Below are 8,102 nucleotides of genomic sequence, written 5' to 3'. Positions count from 1 at the left end.
TTTGTCATTTTTGTCATTTTTGTCGTTTTTGTCATTTTTGTCATTTTTGTCATTTTTGTCATTTTTGTCGTTTTTGTCATTTTTGTCATTTTTGTCATTTTTGTCATTTTGTCATTTTGTCATTTTTGTCATTTTTGTCATTTTTGTCATTTTTGTCATTTTTGTCATTTTTGTCATTTTTGTCATTTTTGTCATTTTTGTCATTTTTGTCATTTTTGTCATTTTTGTCATTTTTGTCATTTTTGTCATTTTTGTCATTTTTGTCATTTTTGTCATTTTTGTCATTTTTGTCATTTTTGTCATTTTTGTCATTTTTGTCATTTTTGTCATTTTTGTCATTTTTGTCATTTTTGTCATTTTTGTCATTTTTGTCATTTTTGTCATTTTTGTCATTTTTGTCATTTTTGTCATTTTTGTCATTTTTGTCATTTTTGTCATTTTTGTCATTTTTGTCATTTTTGTCATTTTTGTCATTTTGTCATTTTGTCATTTTTGTCATTTTTGTCATTTTTGTCATTTTTGTCATTTTTGTCATTTTTGTCATTTTTGTCATTTTTGTCATTTTTGTCATTTTTGTCATTTTTGTCATTTTTGTCATTTTTGTCATTTTTGTCATTTTTGTCATTTTTGTCATTTTTGTCATTTTTGTCATTTTTGTCATTTTTGTCATTTTTGTCATTTTTGTCATTTTTGTCATTTTTGTCATTTTTGTCATTTTGTCATTTTTGTCATTTTTGTCATTTTTGTCATTTTTGTCATTTTTGTCATTTTTGTCATTTTTGTCATTTTTGTCATTTTTGTCATTTTTGTCATTTTTGTCATTTTGTCATTTTTGTCATTTTTGTCATTTTTGTCATTTTTGTCATTTTTGTCATTTTTGTCATTTTTGTCATTTTTGTCATTTTTGTCATTTTGTCATTTTTGTCATTTTTGTCATTTTTGTCATTTTTGTCATTTTTTGTCTTTTTGTCATTTTTGTCATTTTTGTCATTTTTGTCATTTTTGTCATTTTTGTCATTTTTGTCATTTTTGTCATTTTTGTCATTTTTGTCATTTTTGTCATTTTTGTCATTTTTGTCATTTTTGTCATTTTTGTCATTTTTGTCATTTTTGTCATTTTTGTCATTTTTGTCATTTTTGTCATTTTTGTCATTTTTGTCATTTTTGTCATTTTTGTCATTTTTGTCATTTTTGTCATTTTTGTCATTTTTGTCATTTTTGTCATTTTTGTCATTTTTGTCATTTTTTGTCATTTTTGTCATTTTTGTCATTTTTGTCATTTTTGTCATTTTTGTCATTTTTGTCATTTTTGTCATTTTTGTCATTTTTGTCATTTTTGTCATTTTTGTCATTTTTGTCATTTTTGTCATTTTTGTCATTTTTGTCATTTTTGTCATTTTTGTCATTTTTGTCATTTTTGTCATTTTTGTCATTTTTGTCATTTTTGTCATTTTTGTCATTTTTGTCATTTTTGTCATTTTTGTCATTTTTGTCATTTTGTCATTTTTGTCATTTTTGTCATTTTTGTCATTTTTGTCATTTTTGTCATTTTTGTCATTTTTGTCATTTTTGTCATTTTTGTCATTTTTGTCATTTTTGTCATTTTTGTCATTTTTGTCATTTTTGTCATTTTTGTCATTTTGTCATTTTTGTCATTTTTGTCATTTTTGTCATTTTTGTCATTTTTGTCATTTTTGTCATTTTTGTCATTTTTGTCATTTTTGTCATTTTGTCATTTTTGTCATTTTTGTCATTTTTGTCATTTTTGTCATTTTTGTCATTTTTGTCATTTTTGTCATTTTTGTCATTTTTGTCATTTTTGTCATTTTTGTCATTTTTGTGATTTTTGTCATTTTTGTCATTTTTGTCATTTTTGTCATTTTTGTCATTTTTGTCATTTTTGTCATTTTTGTCATTTTTGTCATTTTTGTCATTTTTGTCATTTTTGTCATTTTTGTCATTTTTGTCATTTTTGTCATTTTGTCATTTTTGTCATTTTTGTCATTTTTGTCATTTTTGTCATTTTTGTCATTTTTGTCATTTTTGTCATTTTTGTCATTTTTGTCATTTTTGTCATTTTTGTCATTTTTGTCATTTTTGTCATTTTTGTCATTTTTGTCATTTTTGTCATTTTTGTCATTTTTGTCATTTTTGTCATTTTTGTCATTTTTGTCATTTTTGTCATTTTTGTCATTTTTGTCATTTTTGTCATTTTTGTCATTTTTGTCATTTTTGTCATTTTTGTCATTTTTGTCATTTTTGTCATTTTTGTCATTTTTGTCATTTTTGTCATTTTTGTCATTTTTGTCATTTTTGTCATTTTTGTCATTTTTGTCATTTTTGTCATTTTTGTCATTTTTGTCATTTTTGTCATTTTGTCATTTTTGTCATTTTTGTCATTTTTGTCATTTTTGTCATTTTGTCATTTTTGTCATTTTTGTCATTTTTGTGATTTTTGTCATTTTTGTCATTTTTGTCATTTTTGTGATTTTTGTGACTTTTGTCATTTTGTCATTTTTGTCATTTTTGTCATTTTTGTCATTTTTGTCATTTTTGTCATTTTTGTCATTTTTGTGATTTTTGTCATTTTTGTCATTTTGTCATTTTTGTCATTTTTGTCATTTTTGTCATTTTCTTTATTTTTCTTGTTTTTGTCATTTTTGTCATTTTTGTCATTTTTGTCATTTTTGTCATTTTTGTCATTTTTGTCATTTTTGTCATTTTTGTCATTTTTGTCATTTTTGTCATTTTTGTCATTTTTGTCATTTTTGTCATTTTTGTCATTTTTGTCATTTTTGTCATTTTTGTCATTTTTGTCATTTTGTCATTTTTGTCATTTTTGTCATTTTTGTCATTTTTGTCATTTTTGTCATTTTTGTCATTTTTGTCATTTTTGTCATTTTTGTCATTTTTGTCATTTTTGTCATTTTTGTCATTTTTGTCATTTTTGTCATTTTTGTCATTTTTGTCATTTTTGTCATTTTTGTCATTTTTGTCATTTTTGTCATTTTTGTCATTTTTGTCATTTTTGTCATTTTTGTCATTTTTGTCATTTTTGTCATTTTTGTCATTTTTGTCATTTTTGTCATTTTTGTCATTTTTGTCATTTTTGTCATTTTGTCATTTTTGTCATTTTTGTCATTTTTGTCATTTTTGTCATTTTTGTCATTTTTGTCATTTTTGTCATTTTTGTCATTTTTGTCATTTTTGTCATTTTTGTCATTTTTGTCATTTTTGTGATTTTTGTCATTTTTGTGATTTTTGTCACTTTTGTCATTTTTGTCATTTTTGTCATTTTTGTCATTTTTGGTCATTTTTGTCATTTTGTCATTTTTTGTCATTTTTGTCATTTTTGTCATTTTTGTCATTTTGTCATTTTTGTCATTTTTGTCATTTTTGTCATTTTTGTCATTTTTGTCATTTTTGTCATTTTTGTCATTTTTGTCATTTTTGTCATTTTTGTCATTTTTGTGATTTTTGTCATTTTTGTCTTTTTTGTCGTTTTTGTCATTTTTGTCATTTTTGTCATTTTTGTCATTTTTGTCATTTTTGTCATTTTTGTCATTTTTGTCATTTTTGTCATTTTGTCATTTTGTCATTTTTGTCATTTTTGTCATTTTTGTCATTTTTGTCATTTTTGTCATTTTTGTCATTTTTGTCATTTTTGTCATTTTTGTCATTTTTGTCATTTTTGTCATTTTTGTCATTTTTGTCATTTTTGTCATTTTTGTCATTTTTGTCATTTTTGTCATTTTTGTCATTTTTGTCATTTTTGTCATTTTTGTCATTTTTGTCATTTTTGTCATTTTTGTCATTTTTGTCATTTTTGTCATTTTTGTCATTTTTGTCATTTTTGTCATTTTTGTCATTTTTGTCATTTTTGTCATTTTTGTCATTTTTGTCATTTTTGTCATTTTTGTCATTTTTGTCATTTTTGTCATTTTTGTCATTTTTGTCATTTTTGTCATTTTTGTCATTTTTGTCATTTTTGTCATTTTTGTCATTTTTGTCATTTTTGTCATTTTTGTCATTTTTGTCATTTTTGTCATTTTTGTCATTTTTGTCATTTTTGTCATTTTTGTCATTTTTGTCATTTTTGTCATTTTTGTCATTTTTGTCATTTTTGTCATTTTTGTCATTTTTGTCATTTTTGTCATTTTTGTCATTTTTGTCATTTTTGTCATTTTTGTCATTTTTGTCATTTTTGTCATTTTTGTCATTTTTGTCATTTTTGTCATTTTGTCATTTTTGTCATTTTTGTCATTTTTGTCATTTTTGTCATTTTGTCATTTTTGTCATTTTTGTCATTTTTGTCATTTTTGTCATTTTTGTCATTTTTGTCATTTTTGTCATTTTTGTCATTTTTGTCATTTTTGTCATTTTTGTCATTTTTGTCATTTTTGTCATTTTTGTCATTTTTGTCATTTTTGTCATTTTTGTCATTTTTGTCATTTTTGTCATTTTTGTCATTTTTGTCATTTTTGTCATTTTTGTCATTTTTGTCATTTTTGTCATTTTTGTCATTTTTGTCATTTTTGTCATTTTTGTCATTTTTGTCATTTTTGTCATTTTTGTCATTTTTGTCATTTTTGTCATTTTTGTCATTTTTGTCATTTTTGTCATTTTTGTCATTTTTGTCATTTTTGTCATTTTTGTCATTTTTGTCATTTTTGTCATTTTTGTCATTATTGTCATTTTTGTCATTTTTGTCATTTTTGTCATTTTTGTCATTTTTGTCATTTTTGTCATTTTTGTCATTTTTGTCATTTTTGTCATTTTTGTCATTTTGTCATTTTTGTCATTTTTGTCATTTTTGTCATTTTTGTCATTTTTGTCATTTTGTCATTTTTGTCATTTTTGTCATTTTTGTCATTTTGTCATTTTTGTCATTTTTGTCATTTTTGTCATTTTTGTCATTTTTGTCATTTTTGTCATTTTTGTCATTTTTGTCATTTTTGTCATTTTTGTCATTTTTGTCATTTTTGTCATTTTTGTCATTTTGTCATTTTTGTCATTTTTGTCATTTTGTCATTTTGTCATTTTTGTCATTTTTGTCATTTTTGTCATTTTTGTCATTTTTGTCATTTTTGTCATTTTTGTCATTTTTGTCATTTTTGTCATTTTTGTCATTTTTGTGATTTTTGTCATTTTTGTCATTTTTGTCATTTTTGTCATTTTTGTGATTTTTGTCATTTTTGTCATTTTTGTGATTTTTGTGATTTTTGTCATTTTTGTGATTTTTGTCATTTTTGTCATTTTTGTCATTTTTTGTCATTTTTGTCATTTTTGTCATTTTTGTCATTTTTGTCATTTTTGTCATTTTTGTCATTTTTGTCATTTTTGTCATTTTTGTCATTTTTGTGATTTTTGTGATTTTTGTGATTTTTGTGATTTTTGTGATTTTTGTCATTTTTGTCATTTTTGTCATTTTTGTCATTTTTGTTATTTTTGTTGTTTTTTGTCATTTTTGTCATTTTTGTCATTTTTGTCATTTTTGTCATTTTTGTCATTTTTGTTATTTTTGTTGTTTTTGTCATTTTTGTCATTTTTGTCATTTTTGTCATTTTTGTCATTTTTGTCATTTTTGTCATTTTTGTCATTTTTGTCATTTTTGTCATTTTGTCATTTTTGTCATTTTTGTCATTTTTGTCATTTTTTGTCATTTTTGTCATTTTTGTCATTTTTGTCATTTTTGTCATTTTTGTCATTTTTGTCATTTTTGTCATTTTTTGTCATTTTTGTCATTTTTGTCATTTTTGTCATTTTTGTCATTTTTGTCATTTTTGTCATTTTTGTCATTTTTGTCATTTTTTTCATTTTTGTCATTTTTGTCATTTTTGTCATTTTTGTCATTTTTGTCATTTTTGACATTTTTGTCATTTTTGTCGTTTTTGTCATTTTGTCATTTTTGTCATTTTGTCATTTTTGTCATTTTTGTCATTTTTGTCATTTTTGTCATTTTTGTCATTTTTGTCATTTTTGTCATTTTTGTCATTTTTGTCATTTTTGTCATTTTGTCATTTTTGTCATTTTTGTCATTTTTGTCATTTTTGTCATTTTTGTCATTTTTGTCATTTTTGTCATTTTTGTCATTTTTGTCATTTTTGTCATTTTTGTCATTTTTGTCATTTTTGTCATTTTTGTCATTTTTGTCATTTTTGTCATTTTTGTCATTTTTGTCATTTTTGTCATTTTTGTCATTTTTGTCATTTTTGTCATTTTTGTCATTTTTGTCATTTTTGTCATTTTTGTCATTTTTGTCATTTTGTCATTTTTGTCATTTTTGTCATTTTTGTCATTTTTGTCATTTTTGTCATTTTTGTCATTTTTGTCATTTTGTCATTTTTGTCATTTTTGTCATTTTTGTCATTTTTGTCATTTTTGTCATTTTTGTCATTTTTGTCATTTTTGTCATTTTTGTCATTTTTGTCATTTTTGTCATTTTTGTCATTTTTGTCATTTTTGTCATTTTTGTCATTTTTGTCATTTTTGTCATTTTTGTCATTTTTGTCATTTTTGTCATTTTTGTCATTTTTGTCATTTTTGTCATTTTTGTCATTTTTTGTCATTTTTGTCATTTTTGTCATTTTTGTCATTTTTGTCATTTTTGTCATTTTTGTCATTTTTGTCATTTTTTGTCATTTTTGTCATTTTTGTCATTTTTGTCATTTTTGTCATTTTTGTCATTTTTGTCATTTTTGTCATTTTTGTCATTTTTGTCATTTTTGTCATTTTTTGTCATTTTTGTCATTTTTGTCATTTTTGTCATTTTTGTCATTTTTGTCATTTTTGTCATTTTTGTCATTTTTGTCATTTTTGTCATTTTTGTCATTTTTGTCATTTTTGTCATTTTTGTCATTTTTGTCATTTTTGTCATTTTTGTCATTTTTGTCATTTTTGTCATTTTTGTCATTTTTGTCATTTTTGTCATTTTTGTCATTTTTGTCATTTTTGTCATTTTTGTCATTTCTGTCATTTTTGTCATTTTTGTCATTTTTGTCATTTTTGTCATTTTTGTCATTTTTGTCATTTTTGTCATTTTTGTCATTTTTGTCATTTTTGTCATTTTTGTCATTTTTGTCATTTTTGTCATTTTTGTCATTTTTGTCATTTTTGTCATTTTTGTCATTTTTGTCATTTTTGTCATTTTTGTCATTTTTGTCATTTTTGTCATTTTTGTCATTTTTGTCATTTTTGTCATTTTTGTCATTTTTGTCATTTTTGTCATTTTTGTCATTTTTGTCATTTTTGTCATTTTTGTCATTTTTGTCATTTTTGTCATTTTTGTCATTTTTGTCATTTTTGTCATTTTTGTCATTTTTGTCATTTTTGTCATTTTGTCATTTTTGTCATTTTTGTCATTTTTGTCATTTTTGTCATTTTGTCATTTTTTGTCATTTTTGTCATTTTTGTCATTTTTGTCATTTTTGTTATTTTTGTTGTTTTTGTTGTTTTTGTCATTTTTGTCATTTTTGTCATTTTTTTCATTTTTGTCATTTTTGTCATTTTTGTCATTTTTGTCATTTTTGTCATTTTTGTCATTTTTGTCATTTTTGTCATTTTTGTCATTTTTGTCATTTTTGTCATTTTTGTCATTTTTGTCATTTTTGTCATTTTTGTCATTTTTGTCATTTTTGTCATTTTTTGTCATTTTTGTCTTTTTTAGCATGACGACTTATTTTTGTCTTGTCTTATTGTCTTGACTAGTGATTGCTTGATATTGCTAGCAAGCTAGATGGTTTCGTTTTTGGAGTGATCATTTTTTTGAAATTTACTACGAATTTTTTTCATTTTTGATAGTTTTAAGAGAAAAATATCCATTTTTTGAATATATAAATAATTTTAAATGTGCAGCCCGGTTTAGCGAAACCAACAACAATGTTCTAACAAATCGACCGATAACTATATACCTTCCTGTAAGAAAGAAAAACCATTTCCTTTTAAGAAAAACACCGCAAACAACCTTCTGTAAGCTATATCTACTATAGATTTCACATTTTCGCTGAAAAAAGTGTTGTCGATGAATATTGCTTATAATTGTTTCGCTGTTCAAAATAACGTCTTTAAATGTTAAAGCCTTAACCAGTCTAACTGATAATCCT

At 22.8% G+C, this 8,102-nt stretch overlaps 1 protein-coding gene across 1 annotated transcript in view; it reads left to right on the top strand.

Annotated features, from left to right (window-relative positions):
- LOC129741151 (uncharacterized) overlaps positions 1 to 8,102 on the top strand; it is a 380,499-nt gene that overhangs the window by 313,499 nt on the left and 58,898 nt on the right. The gene's annotated exons all lie outside the window — the stretch shown is intronic.

This window comes from Uranotaenia lowii, chromosome 2 (assembly GCF_029784155.1).
Source record: "Uranotaenia lowii strain MFRU-FL chromosome 2, ASM2978415v1, whole genome shotgun sequence".
NCBI lineage: Eukaryota > Metazoa > Arthropoda > Insecta > Diptera > Culicidae > Uranotaenia > Uranotaenia lowii.
This window is presented reverse-complemented; position numbering and strand designations above follow the sequence as displayed.